We start from the raw sequence: 16245 nt of genomic DNA on the forward strand, positions 1-16245 counted from the left end.
CGAAAAAAAGTGAATCAAAGCCAAAAGCGGTAGGTTCAAATTGCACATTATTCTTGATTGCAGAAGTGACTCAAACCCAAAACATAGAATGCAGAGATCATTTTGACTACTGCCAGTTCTAACTTCTACGTCGAAGTCTCATCTCTATATCCGTTATCAAAACATTCACTGCATTGAGTAATGGCAAAAGAAAATGGCGAATGGTTTCCGACGTGCGTTACAGATAATGATTTAATGGTTTGTACACTCACACGTTCCGTACTACATTTAGTGGCTCCATCTGGATCGTTCTTTGTGTGTCCGAAATATAGATGATCATTGATATGGAAAAACACCATTGTCCCTTATAATATAGATGAACTTCGGGGTGTCAGATATATTTTTTATGATACTTGGCCGTGATATGTACTTAGTCCAATTCAATTGGGACACCCAATTGTGTAGTCATTTAGCATTTGTTAGCTCGATTATGAAAACTATAAATTTGGTCTTGGATATGTCATTTACGTAACGCAGTCTTCTTGTTTTTACATTTAGGATTATGTTACGGTAAAAGACATGCCCAAGGGTGAGAAATCTGAATTTGCTAACTCTATCTTGAAAATGCTAGACACCCAAATTGGTGAATATTTAGAATTTGTTGACTAGATCTTGAGAACTCTAAATTTGGGCTTGGGTCTCTCATTTTCTACGAATTTGTATTCTTAACCTAATGAGTATTTCAAACATGGTTCATGACCACTCGATGAAATGTTATAAATGAAAAGTTCTGAATATGTTGAATCCTCTATTAGAAGCTTTTGAGTGGCTTTTGTTTTTGTGCACCTGGCCTTTTTTTTATGTATTTAAATTACTGTTTCCACGTATATTTCGGATAACTACATATGGCCTTTTTTTAGATTAAGGTAGGGGTGTACCAAGCCAAGACAAAACCTGTTTTGTCTTATATGAAAATTTGTTTCATATTATCTTGATTTTGGTACACCCCCACATAATCTAGTATCCCTATTAGTAATCTTGCCCAACACAGACATGTAATAAATTATATATGCATTCGAGCTACGGACATGTAATGAACACTTTAGAGGCAACCAATTATTAATAGTGTATACTCCCTGAACTAATATGCTGTTACACTTCATACAGTTCTCTTCAATTTCCATTTTAATTAGTTCAATCACATCAGATCATTATGAAACAAGTGTACGAAACAAGTGTATGAAACAAGTGTATACCACGTAAATCCTATGTTTCTTGGTTGGCTACATTAGCAAATGATTATTATGAAGAATAGCTCTTATGGGACTGAGACTGGATCTTTATTCCATTTATTTGTTGAAACACACTTACTGCTTACGGCTTGAGGTATTTTTCTTGGACACTGGGTGTAAGGGTGGTGGGCCATACTGATTTCTGTCTTTCCTTAAATTATACACATAGGTTACCCAAGTAGCTCTTCTAGATAGAATGTCAACGTCTTGAGTTTTTAATATACAAAAATTTGTATTCAAGAATTGTTGAGGTATTTTTCTTGGACACTGGGTGTAAGGGTGGTGGACCAAAATACTAATTTATGTCTTTCCTTGAATTATACACATAGGTTATCCAGTAGCTCTTCTAGATAGAAATTCGATATCAACATCTTGAGTTTTTAATATACAGAAATTTGTATTCAAGATTGACGGCGTTTTTATTTCGCATTGTTTATAGGGTTCGAGATTCAATCAAGTTGATATCGATGTGTATTTTCAACTGAGTTGTTTTATCCTGGCTACTACTTCTAACCATATTTTCTCAAACTTTTTAGTCACTGGGATTAGTAGAAATTGCCAGGCAAGACAACCTAGTGGTCATCACATGTGGAAAACTAAGGAACTATGGGGTAGAACTGTATTTAGCAAGTGAAATATTTGGTTCCATTCTTTGAGACCTTATTAAGGTACACTGCTATTTAGCTTAGTGAATCATTCTTTAATGAATTTCAAAGTAAATGAGGAGATATTTAAGACATTACAATATGCTATAAGTACTTAAGTAATAATGAATAGAAATAAAGTCATGTTTTCAATAACAACGACAAAAAAAAACACTTACAAATAGGGTTTGTGCATGTAGAAATGACTAGGCTAAGAAACTGATTTGGAAAGGCCTATTGACTTAGGATATAAAACAAAATTTGGAAAAATGTATAATTTATTTCATATTTTTTCTCGACGTTGGATATTTAAGAGACACTTGGAGTGAAAGAAGAGAAAAATAGAAAATCGAAGAACCTGCACTTGATAGGAAAGGGAAGAGAATCGAGACAAACCCTTATAAGTTTAACCTTTGAAGTCCAATAAGGTTCGAGGAGGCAAAAAACTCTAAAATCACATATTAAACTGTTGTTTCGGTCATACATTATTAAGGAGCTTGATGACTTGCTCAGTCGTTTAATATTAAAACTCAAGAAACTGTTTTTGTGGAGTTGACTTCGGGATGCTTGGGAACAATGAGCTATGAAAGAAAGAAATCAAAGTTGAAGAAGAAATGAAAATCATGTTGTTGCTAACGCCAAATGATCTCATATTACTGATTGATGGAAGTTGATGAAAATGGTGTTAGAGATTATTGTTTTCATGAATTGACCTTAATCTCAACGAATATAATTTTGTTTTGGAAAACAAATTAAATGGATAATAGGTACCCTATATATATTTAATCCTATCTATGTAGTGTGTGAGTATAAATTAATCTTTTAATCAACGTATGAGTTATCTATTATTTTATGATGGATTAAAGATATTTTATTTAGCTAAGTGAAATGATTGGAATCGCTCAAAACTGAATCTAATAATGCTAGCATATATTCGAACTCTTCACTATTTGTGTTTGTATAGAGATAGATTTGTTTTTGAACTTTTAGGATAAAATCCCTTTTTAAGAAAGACATTCATAGATAAGAGAGAACGAGGAGCGAATGAATTAGACAATGTTACTTTACTGACAAAAAAGTAAAAAACGAGCGCACCATAGAAATCATAATCGAGAAGGTTGAGACGGAGCCATAGGCTAAAAGAATAACTTATCCAAATGAGGGGACGGATGCAAAATATAACTACAAAGATTTCTTTGCAGCGTTAAGAAAATAGACAATTTTTGTTTTCCAGATATTGCTTTGAACAAGAAAATACTAAAAGAAATAGACGGAGAAGTGACTTCATTCCTAGGAAAACAAGTAACATAAATTATATATAAAGAGCATGATAATAAGAGCCTTTTCCCAAACCATGGATATGAAGAACAAATACAACAATTTGGGAAAATTACCACAAAGATGAACGAAAAGTTAAAAAAAAAGAATATAGGATGTTAACATTTAAAGAACAGTTACAAAAAAAAAAAAAAAGTGTAAACATGGATAGAATTGGGACCGAGAAAGAAAGAAATTATGCAAAGAAGATCTTATAGTATGTAAAACTAAAGAAAGAATATGGGAAGTCAAACGCAATTCAAGGACATATAGAGTTGGCTTCGGGTTAAATGACTAGCAGAAGTCAAATAAGATTAAAAGGTAATCTCACGCTGTGTTTTATATTAAACTTTATGGTTGTTTTCATATAGTTTTTTAATCAACATATACTACTACTTTCTTATTGTGGTTTAACGCGATATATGTACCAATACAGACTACATAATTTTATAGTTTTTGGAAATGTTTAAAAGAAAATAAAAACAAATATCTCCCCACTAATTTAGGTTATATTATCGATATTATATTTTGTTAGATTAAGATTACTAGCTTAGTAAGTTCCGTGAAAATGTTTTAAAAATATCATTAATATACTAATTTGGTCATATAGATCAAGTATGATAACTTTTTGTCCCCATAGTAATCTCAACAGTGAAAACTGCAGAAACATCATTCTTATGGTAACCTCAACCGTGGTGGAGAAAGATGAGAATAATAAAATAAAAAGGATACATGATAAAAAATTTATATGTATCCAATAAATAAAAAAGATGGTAAAGATAGTATCTCATAATTAAAAACCTCAACAACAATGATAAGCAAGCAAATTGTTAAAAAAACGTAAATACAAATTCAAATGAAGAGAGATCAAGTTCATGAAATTATGATGCTGCCACATCTTTAATACCACAAAGAAAGATTACAAGAGTTAAACACAATCTATTTGCAAATAATTATAGTTAATTAAATATACATGTGGTTATAAACCAATAAGAGGAGACATGATATTCTATATACCATTCACTCACTAAAAACCCTCCAAAGATGAGAACAAGAAAATTACGAGATACATGTTCATCTACTCATGGAGAAAAGACTTCCTAAAAAGAATTGTAGACATAAACATATCCAACGGGTAGTTGCACCATAATTGTATCTAAATAAACATTTGCCAGGTTTGTTTATGTTGAATGACTTAAAAAAAGAATAATAACAGTTATATTGTTGTTGTTGCAGATGTGAGTAGAAAATTTATTTGAATCTAAGAAAATTAAACGGAAGTGCTAGAAAGGGATGTGAAACCTAAAGTCAAAATATTGTGATTCAAGCTGAAATAGATAAGCAAGAAAAAATAACCCCACACGGTGACTTAGCCAATCGAATCACACAAGAAATCAACGACGTCAATGGAGAATACAAGGATATGATGATTGCAACCTCAACAAGGGTTGTTAAAATGAAAGGTCATTGATTTTCAAAAAGATAAACTATACACACATTGTTTAATAAATATATATCACTCCATGAGTATATCGTATTTCAACTGAAATAACAAGGATATAGAGACAAAAATTGTATATGCTGAACGGGTGTGCAATGAAAATGTGCATAAATCCAAACAACTCTAAATAATACATGTGCATCAAAAACGGAATAAAAAGAAACGTACGGAGTCATAATTGATACATTGATTTCACCAGCATAACTTTATGAAAGAGGTAACAATAAACAACAAGATAAAGCTGGTAATGCGACTATACAATATTTAGATTAATTAATTATTAAGGATGTTTGTTTCACGAATGCTTATCATTATTGGTCGTCATTTTCAAACTATCTCTTACTCTATAATATATTTTTACGAAATTCTCGCTTTATAAAATTTTAATTTAATATAAAAACCATAACATATTATTCAGATAGCAATCTTTGCATTGTACAAGTACAACATCAACTTATTAAGAAAATTTAAACTCATGGATTTTCAATTTAAACAACAAATTACGGGTAGTGGTAGATTAGATAAGGCACAATGAGTTGCAGCTTCATCGTATTTTCATATTTTGGAAAATCATGTCTTTAAATTTTGTAATTTTATTTCACAGATATAACAACTCTTATTTGAAAAACTAATGAATTACCATGTTTTTTTAGTTGAGCCAAAGTAACTTAGTTAAGCACTGGTCGAGGCGTGACCAATTGATTCTCATTGACGATAAAAAACATATTACACATTGAACTTCTTTGAACGTTGGATGTCATTACATCTTGATTGTCAATTTACTTGACCATAATCCAGTATTTTACTTAGCCCCTATATACCGAGCATTCACCTAGCAGTGAAAAAATTAGAATTCAACAACATCGAAAACATATTAAATTAAGAAACTTATATTGGATAACCACGATACGTAAAAAAATATCAAAATCAAAGGTTGAGAATATAACATGTAATAGCATGTTGAATGTGGACTAAAATATTATGCAATATTAAATTTTGGGACATGGACAAAGGTAGGGTGACGCCGAAAAGACAATCATTGCTTGACAACAAGGTAATTAAACCGTGTAAAGAATCAAGATCTCATGGAAGGTAAGACTGATAGTGATGCAAAGAAGAGCAAGAACGCGTTAAATAAAAAAAGAACAAGCAAACACTTTTTGCAGGATTCTTACGGGTCCTTAATCAAAAGCCCAAATATTCAAATCATGAAGAAAAATTGGAGAACTTATTTGAGGATCTAGATCAACAAAATGACATCCAGAGTTGGGGGCGATTTAACAAAAAGAATCGTCTAAACATGAAATTGACAAGAGAAAGTGCACGAAAGATTATGGAAAAAAAAGGAGATCATGAGCTACAAAAATTCAAACAATATAAAAATACTAAAGAAAAAAATATCAAACGGATTACATTTCTAAGTTTTTGATATTGTATGATATTAATCAGGTTAAGAATGACGATAAGTGTCATTGCATCATTATCATCTTACTATCACATGAAAGTAAGATGCTCGGGGCCTATTTGAAGAATGAAAATTTCATTGAAGATAAGGAAGACAACCGCGATTTAACACTCAAGGAAATCGACAAGAAGATGACATTTTACGAGATTGGGGCATACAAAGTGTGTAAATAATGAGAATGCATCGATCTTTTCGCTAAAGATGGGTCTGATAATAAAATTTACAAATACATGATATCCGTCCACAAAAATCTGGAGAAGTTAAAATCAAAACAAAAATACAGACTGCGAAAATTCAAACAATGTCTAGAAAAATCTGGACTCGAAAAAGACTACAACAATTTAAGAATAGTTGAATGCCAAAAAAGGGAAGCTCGAAATTCATGTAGGGTCAAAAACACATTCATTTACTTTTGAGGTTAGTTGCTCATAACTCCAGTTTATATTGGTCATATTAACGTATGGTTCACCAGGTTTATGGTTGAGTTAAAAGGTACAATTGCTTGAACATCTCCCATAACTTTTGCATTATTCATTATATTATTATTTTTTGGTCGATAAAGAATTTGTTGCTGACGAGTTTCAAACTCGGGTAGCTGGTACAGTGGAACTGCGAATCCGCGGTAAATTAATAATTTGGTTAAGATAATATTTTTTGCCAGTCCCGACTTGGTCCAGTGTGATAAATTAATAACATCGCTAAATTTATATAAGATAATAAAAATTTGAAGTTTCTAATAGGACCCAACTAATATGTAAATTAATAATCAGGGTAATAGCATTATACTATATATAGCGTCTTATTTATATTTTATTCACATTTGTAATACATTGGACTCCATCTATAATTTTTTGTGCTCCTTCAGAAGTTCCAAAATGATTTTGTTGTGTTCTCTTCTTATTATTTCAATTTTAACATCAAAGTATTTACATTTATACACATAATATGCCAATAATTAGAAAATAATTTGAATTGAAAATAAAATCTCTAGATATATATCTTATTTTTCAGAAATTTAAAAGTTAAATTTGGTATGTTATCGATATACTAATAACTTATTAATTTATTGATAAATTAATACTTCGCTAAATTGATAGAATTTAGCAGTCCCAAGATTATTAATTTATCGAAGTTTTACCGTACCATCACCCACCGACTAGACTACTGTACTATAGTGAAATTAGTATTAATTATTTGTTTTTCTTGGTAATATAAATTCCTATCCAGATCATGCCATTTTATTCTTCGTAATATATTTTCTGGATTGCTTTATTATATCTTGCTACCCTTCCCAACTTCCCCGCACAACTTTGAAGCAGAAGATGCTATAAGAGCCAGTACAACTATGACTAAGGAAGGAAGAAACTTTTTGACTGACCTACGAGTATCTTCAGTTTAGCTCCGTACTTTTTAATCCATTTCGTTTAGACTTATTGCATTCAAACGACGCTTAAGCTTACATGTTTGTTAGAGCACTGCTCGGTCGAACTCGCATGCGTTGCTATCTCAAGCATGTTTGTCAATGTTAGTGATCAAAACTATAAGTCTTGATTTCTAGTCTACTATAGCTAAGTCTCGGACTAGGATAGAAAGCGTATTTGAGCTCAAGAACTCCATGGCGATCATCATACAAGACGAAGAACTACTCAAGGAACAAGTGGAACTTCATCGACTAAAAGGTATGCGGACACTTGAACTTATCTATCACTCAAAAGTCTATCTACTATATCTCCTATATTGAAACAAAAATCGTTTTACTATATAGACTTTGATTATACACATTTGCTATTTCGATCCGAGTTTATCTCGCCTATCTATTTCTCGAAATATGTGTTGGTAAGCTTTTCCTTTGTCCAAGTTCATATTTACCTAGTGACGAAAGTCATGTTAAGTTTCAATCACTTGAAAATGGCTTTGGCGAAAAATGGTTTGTGAATAAAAACTATATAACGTCCTCTAAGAATGTTTCAATGATTGAAATGAGAGTTTAGAATATATAAACAGTGTTGGATATGAGCATTGTGTGGTAACACATATATGTATAAGTCCTTATTCCTTGAACCAAAGTATGCGTACTTTGTTGATCAGGAAAACCGTGAATTCAGTGCGCGAACTCAGTCCGTGAACTATCGGAGGTTCTCGACCCGAGAAAATCTGCCGGAGTTTGTAAACTCTTCCGGGAACTTAAGTCCGCGAAATAAGTCCGCGTACTTGAGTTGGTTATATCTAAAGACGATTATTCGTTAACTTATATAAGATCTAAGCAATTGTATCTTGTATAAAGTTCATGAATCGATTCGAGTGAATCAAATAGTTTTTGCTTTGATTGTGTCTTGTGTACTTCTATAAGATCTAAGCAATTGAACAACTCTCTAACTAGTTCATTTGAGTCATTTGAACTAGTTATGGTAAAGAAGAATATGGTTAATATGAAAGTGATCATATGGCTAACCATTTGGCTAACTATTGTTGAACCAACGAATGTACATGTTTGGGTAAGGTTACACAAACCTAAAATCGTGCATTTCATTTGTGTGTAACGAGCTAGGTTTTCGATCTAACGGTTGAAAGATATTAGTTTGAATCTAATCAGATTTTCATCTAACGGTGAATATTGAATGCTTTGTTACCAAGCTAACATTGATTGCAAACCCTGATTTGAAAGACTATATAAGGGAGAACTCTAGCAACTGGGAAACTTAATCCCCACACCTTATGTGTGATACTAGTTGTATTAGATAGAGTTTATTCTCCTTTAACCTTAGGTTTCTTATTGTAAACCAGGTTAATGAATTGAAGACTTCATTGGGATTGAGAAGCCAAAACGATACTACTTTCTCGTAGTTGTGTGATATGATCTTGCATATTCTATCGTACGAGTACAATCGTAAAGATTGGCTTGATATTGATATCTCCGATAAGCAAGAATCACAAACATCTTCGTCTCATCGTTTGTGATTCCACGATATCTTCTTTCGCCGCGTCGATTAAGATTATTGCGAGGTGCTTGATAATTCTAGGTTGTTCTTCGGAAATATAAGTCCGGGTTATCAATTGGTTCCTGTTCACCTTGATTTATCAAAAGACGGAACAAAAATCGTAGTTATTTCTGTGGGAGACAGGTTTATCTATTACTGTAGACTTTTCTGTAGATACATATTTGTTTATTAAAGTCTTCGACTTTGGGTCGTAGCAACTCTTAGTTGTGGGTGAGATCATCTAAGGGAATCAAGTGCGTAGTATCCTGCTGGGATCAGAGACATAAGGATCGCAACTGTACCTTGGATCAGTGTGAGATTGATTGGGGTTCAAGTACAGTCCAGACCGAAGTTAGTTGGTAGTAAGATAGTGTTTGTAGCGGCTTAATACAGTGTGTGTTCAATCTGAACTAGGTCCCGGGGTTTTTCGGCATTTGCGGTTTCCTCGTGAACAAAATTCTGGTGTCTGTGTTATTTCTTTTCCGCATTATATTTTGTTATATAATTGAAATATCATAGGTTGTGCGTTAGTTCAATCAATTAGAATATCCGACCTCTGGTTGTTGATTTACATTGATTGACACTTGGATATTGGTCTTTGGTACCATCCAAATTATCTCTCTTATATTTAATCAGACTCGCAAATTTCTATTTGCTTGAGTAAGGATTAAACCGAGAGACCGAGATATTATAACTCCTTGATATACTTTATTAAGATTGAGTCTAGTTGATTCTCTTGAAATTATATTGGAGTTAGTCCATACAGATTGCTAAGCGAAATATTGGGTGTGGTTGTTGTACCCCCGCTTTTTTAATGTTATAATTTGTTAGATAAAAATGCCCAATATCATCCGCCTAAGCCATATTATACTTTGGATACCATCTTTCACATGTGATATTCACGGTTAATCCATCATCACCATTTAATTATCTAAGAATCAACAAATAAGAAAGGCACCAAGATTTTTGTTTTTTTAAGAAATCACCAATAATGATACTTAGATATCATAAACCGGACTATATCAGTGGAGATACATGGATAACAAAAGCATATTAATGATATCTAAAATATTTTCACGGAACTTACCAAGTTAGAAACCCTATGTCAGATTCTGACGATTAGATGATGCATAAAACTAACCAGAGGTTGAGACGGAACTGTAAGGCCCCGATGATACCTAGTAAATGTAGAGTTTTCATAATAAAATTGGTTTCTACCTAAACCCTAACATGTCTCTATCTAGATATGACTTTCACAAAAACCGTAAACATATTCAAACGAAACTAGACAAGCAAAAACGGATTAGGAGAAGTAAAACTCAAAAGTGAAAACTACAGCCAAACCCATTTTACAGATTTCTTCCACTGTGAAACCCACGCTCAGAAAAGTTCAGGCGCGCACCCATTTTCTGGGGTAAAATATCTCCCACACCCAGAATTTCTAAAATTGTTTCTTTCTAAAATTTCTAAAAGAGAAAGACCGTGAAACACTTACATAGTTTCAGCGAGAGAAAATTCTAAACCTCTATGTATCTTTTCCTGTATTTATTACTACTTAAATCCAGTTTAGGGTTTTGTTTTTTTTGGTTCAGAACAAGATTACGAAGAAACCAAAATTGAATCTAGGGTTTTTCTAGTTCTGTGTTATTATAGTAAACGATTTCTCATCTTAATTTGTTTCAATGGAGAAAGTGATGAATATGCCAGCAGAATCACTGGATCGACGTCGCGACCGTCAATCAGAAAAGAACGAGAAATCCGATGATGAAACTCCATCAACTCTTCCACCACAACAACCTCCATCAGCAATACCACCTGCTTCTAGAAGAAGGGATAGAGATTCAAGAGAGAGAAGAGTAGATGATACTGATCGTCCTGGTCCCGGTGGTGGTGGTGCTCCTGGTGGTGGAAACCGAAATAACAGAGATTATCACCATGATAATAATAACCGTAATCTTCCTCGGGATAGGAAAATAACTATGTGTTGATGTTGAAGGGCTGAATTAGTAAGCAGGTGATGGAATTGATGGTTCAGGAGGGTGTAGTTGAGCTATCTGATGATTTTGCATTAGTTTGAATGAGAAGATGATGCAAGTGAGGTATTGAGTTATATGTGGATGTGGTGGTAGTACTGGAGATGGCAGTGGTGAATGGTGGATGCATAATGGTTGTTGCAGTGGTAGCTGCAATAGAATAGAAGATGGAGGAGATTGATTTAGTGCTGGTAAAGCTGCAACAGAAGAACACAAGGAGATGCAGCTGCAGGGATTGAGCTGAGCTACTACAAATGGATGCAGCTACAGGTGGAAGTGCTTTACAACAGCTGATTAGAGCTAAAAGGATGCTGCAGTGGCAAGGCAAAGGAGATGGAAGTGCAGATGGGTTTGGTGTGCGTTTGACGTGCATTTAAAAGAATATAGAGGTGTGAATAGTGATGCATAACAGGTTATGCATCTACAAATTTGTTGCATAACTTGTTATGCATTCTCGAAATTGGTTGCATAACACATTTTGCATTTTTTTTTTTGCATAACTTGTTTTGCAGTCCAGAAACGGTTGCATAACACGTTATGCAGCTAATTTTTTCTTAGTATTGAAACCAACAAAAAATAAGGTTGCATAACTTGTCATGCACCTACAATAATATCTACATAACATGTTATGCAGTCGTGAAAATGAATGCATAACTTGTTATGCATCCGAAAATATGACTGCATAATGCATTATGCATCTAGAAAATTGTTGCACAATCTTTTATGCATCGAGAAAATAGATGCATAACCTGATATGCATCCGTAAATATGGATGCATACTGCATTATGCATCAATTTTTTATGTACGCACTAAAATCAACCAAAACAATGGTTACATAACTTGTTATGCAGATGCATAATTTGTTATGCAGTCGAGAAAATGGTTGCATAATTCGTTATGCGTCTGCAGAATGTGTTATGCATCTTTTTTGGTGGCTGCATAATGGTTATGTAGTCAGTTTTCGAAATTTTGCTTAAAATGATGATCACCTCCGATTTTTTCGTGAAAAACAAAAATTTGATATTGTTGTTTGTACTCGTTGCGCAGCTCCTTAAGAAAGATTTCCAACGATATAAAATTTGTAAAATTCCAAGGCGCGGATTTTTAGATATGTTATATCCAAGTTGCGTTGTCAATTATACTCCTGATGCATAACCCATCATGCGGATGCATAATCCGTCATGCAGACATTATTAATAACTTCATATAATTATGGGTGTCACGGAAATAATTATGGGTGTCACGGTACCTAAAATTAATTGTGGGCCTGACAATAAAAATATTATTTTTTTGGGCCTGCGCCTAAGTTTCCCAACTCCAAACCCTAGTCTTCTCGATACGGCTCTGCCGCTGCGCTCCCTTCTTCCCCCTCTATCTTCACTATTTCGCCTCTTTTTATCAGTGCCCAGGAGAAGTTCGACTAAGACCTAGCAGATATATGCCAAGGCCCGGTCCACCAATACAATTCCAAATTCAGGCCTTCCCTAAATCCGACCAAAACTCCAATTTCGGTTCCCAGGATGTAACAACTACACCATCTAAACAATCAGCACACAGAATCCATTGTTCAACGACCACTGATTTTTCCCGGTCGTATCTTCAGCCATCGGAAACCCACTTCTTTGAATCAACAAACCACGCAGATTCAAACCAAACAGCTAACACCATGTATTTCCTTGAATATATTGCAGAGAGCTGCTTCCGTTCCAAACACCACAGCTCCATCCATCGTTGTCATCTCCTATGTTTGCTGCTGAACTTCATTCCTCCGTTGAAGTCTCATGAACTCATTAATTTGCGGTTGCAGAGACCGAGAGTGACCACCACTGCCATGAGTTCGAGAATTTCAACACAAACCAGCACCGAACACAATTCATACACCACCAACAACAACTTGATCCATTCTCGTACACAACCACCACTTTCCTTTCTACCTGGTAATAACAACTCTAACCATCTACCCTCTCCATGTTATTCCTCATCTTCTCCACAGTAAAATCACGGCCAAAACTCTACATCCGAACCCCATTCTCCATCTGATGCTTTCAAAAATACAATAGATTCTCCATCTTCTGCAGAGAGCTGCTACCATTACAATCACTTTATTCTTCATATTCCTTCGGCAGTAACTTGAGTTGTAGATACCAAAGATACGATTCTCCACGTGGATGTAGAAGAAGACTCGAATCATTCAAGGGGATCCTTCCGAAAGATCTTACACCATCCCCGAAAATCCTCGTCAGTGACTTGTCAAATCAAGTCAGGATTTTCATTATTGAATGATTGACGAAATGAAAAACCATGCGCGAGATATCATATTGAGGCGAGGTAACTCGCTTGAAGAGTCTAAGTTTCGAAGGATCAATTGGAGTACCCGACAAGATACCAATCACGAAGTAAAGGTTGGTGAAATAAGGTTACTTGGCTGAAAAGATAATTGGCGAAGTCAGTAAATTATGGAGAAAGAAAAGAGACAGCTGTCCCGACAAACATCCAAAGTTGTCAGCGAAAGAAAGGGGAAAACTTTATGGAAAATGATCTGGGCGAAGTATAAAGCATCTCCACGAGATGCTCACAAATTAAAATGAGATGTACACCATTAAGGTCGGTTGGTCTATAAATACGGGTCCTTGGGTAATGTAAAGGGGGTCGAATTCGGAAGAGGGAGAGAGCTTTGCTTAGGGTGAGAGATTAGGGTTTCCTTGTGCTCGAGAACTTGTATTTTTCACTACTTGTAGTGGTTAATTAATAAAGAATTTCTCATCCAAAACCTTTATCATGTCTTAGATCTGTTTCTCTTCTTACTTGGGTGTGCTACAGAATTTCCGGTAGTTACATTTTGGCGTCCAGAAACAGGGACTTAGATCGGGGATTTATCCGCATCTAAGAGTTTGAGAAAGGTTGAAACTGTTAGGATATTAGAGATCTTGGCGAGCTTTTTTAATATTAGGGTTTTATAGATCTTAAACGATTAGTTTGTAGTCAAGACTAGAAATCTAGGAGAGAGAGTAATCCTTGGGTGTTGTACCGGAAGATTGAAGGCAAGAAACTAGTCGAAAGATATCGAACCAAGGATTAGTTGATGGCAAGGGCACCAGATCAGGCGAGACACGTGATGGCAACAAGGAGGAGTAAGCGGCTGGAAGCACAGAGAGAAGAAATAAAAGTAAAGGCATCGGTTGTAGATGGAGAAGGCACCATAAGCCGGCGGAAAGGCAAGGCGGAGGAAAATACTGAATTTATGGAGGAACCTGTCCAAATTATGAAAGCTAGGGCTATCGCAAAAAGGGGAACAACCCGGAAGAAAAGGGGAAAGGATGTTGATGACAGCATGACGTTGGAAGAACCGACTGAGGCACACCGTCGGGATGAAGGGCGAATAAGGTACAAATCCGAGAAGCAAGCGGGAACGGTAAAGCAAGGAGGTCAGGTGACGCGACAGGATTACAGACGCAACAACGAGATGAAGATGGGAAACTTTCAAGAAGAAGATACTAGTTCAGAAGCGATAACAGCCTCGTCCCAAATGAAGATTCCACAACGAGGAAACAATCCACAGGAAGATTACGAGGAAGATGGGCAAAGTACAGAAAGAAGAACGCAGAAAAAGGAGCTGCGGGAAGGATATGATCAGGAAATAGACCTGAGGAGATTACTGCTGGAGGCGAGGTGCGAAAATCAAAAACTAAAATACGAAGAGGAAAGGAGGCGCGAGGACGAGAAATAAACGAAATAAGAGCGAAAGAAGCATTTACGAAGTAAGAGGAAGAACTTTAGATCAGGAGATCTTACGGGAGCTGCGAGGTATGAGAATGGAGATGGGGAGCTCGCAAAGGGATAGGAAAACACAATGGATGAGGGAAGACGTGTCAACCGCACTGGCTCATGCAGGATTGGAAACAACACCAAAGGGGGAACTTAAGTGGCATGATCAAAACCCAAGGCAAGGGGAGTCGCAGCAAAGAAAACAAAGGCCAAGAGATGATAAGGCAAGACGTCATGAGGCGAAGAATATGAAAATAACAAAGCAAGGATCGAATGCGTTAGCACGGACAGAGTTGAAACTCCCAGGACTCAATACAACTGTAGAAAGGATATGGGAGGAAGTCATATTGACTGAAGAAATTCCAGCCCCTCCAAACCTGGGAAAGGAACCACAACCGGGGAAGAGGAATCATGAGTTTTGCCGATATCATTGCTTTCATGGGCACCATCCGAACAATTGTAGGAATTTCAGAAGGATCATACTTCGTCTCATTGAATAAGGAAAGCTCGCGCACTACGTGGAGGATCAGAGGCTGCCCTCACCGCCTCAACGTGACTACCAAAAGAGCCAGTCAGAGGGGCATCAGATCGAAATAAACAAGGGAACGTGGAGGTCCGGCTGTAATTTCATAGTGCATTCGAAGGAAGACATCCAAAATTTCCACGAAAATGTGCTCTCAAGGGTGTACAAAAGTGACTACGAAGGAAGTGAGATAATCCCTATGGTGAAGAGGGAACCTCTGAAGGAATGACAAAAAAGGAATATATCATTCTCGGCACAAGATGCACCAGAGGAAGGATCACACACAAACTCATTGGTCATCACCTTGGATATTGGCGAATACTCACGGGGAAAAGAGGATCGAAGAGGTAAGGAAAAGATCTGGGCTATGGACAAGGTCTTAGTGGACATGGGAAGATCGGTGGACATCCTTTTCTATCATGCATTTAAAGATTTGGGATATGAAGATTCCAACATGATACCTTCGGTATACAATCTGTACGGATTCAATGGGGTGGCAACACAACCAAAGGGTGAAATATGCGTGAAGATCTTTGCGGGAGAGCTAGAGACGGAAGTTACTGTCTGTGTGGTGGACGTGGAATCGCCATATAATGCCCTCATGGGAAGGCCATAGATTCATGGAATAAAGGGGGTTGCATCGACTTACCACCAGGCAGTACGATTCCCAATGCTGAGCGGGATTGGCGAGATAAAAGGAAATTGGGAAGACACGAAGGGCGCAGCGAGAAGGATATTTAAAACTAC

The sequence above is a fragment of the Papaver somniferum genome, unplaced genomic scaffold (genome assembly GCF_003573695.1).
Source record: "Papaver somniferum cultivar HN1 unplaced genomic scaffold, ASM357369v1 unplaced-scaffold_137, whole genome shotgun sequence".
NCBI lineage: Eukaryota > Viridiplantae > Streptophyta > Magnoliopsida > Ranunculales > Papaveraceae > Papaver > Papaver somniferum.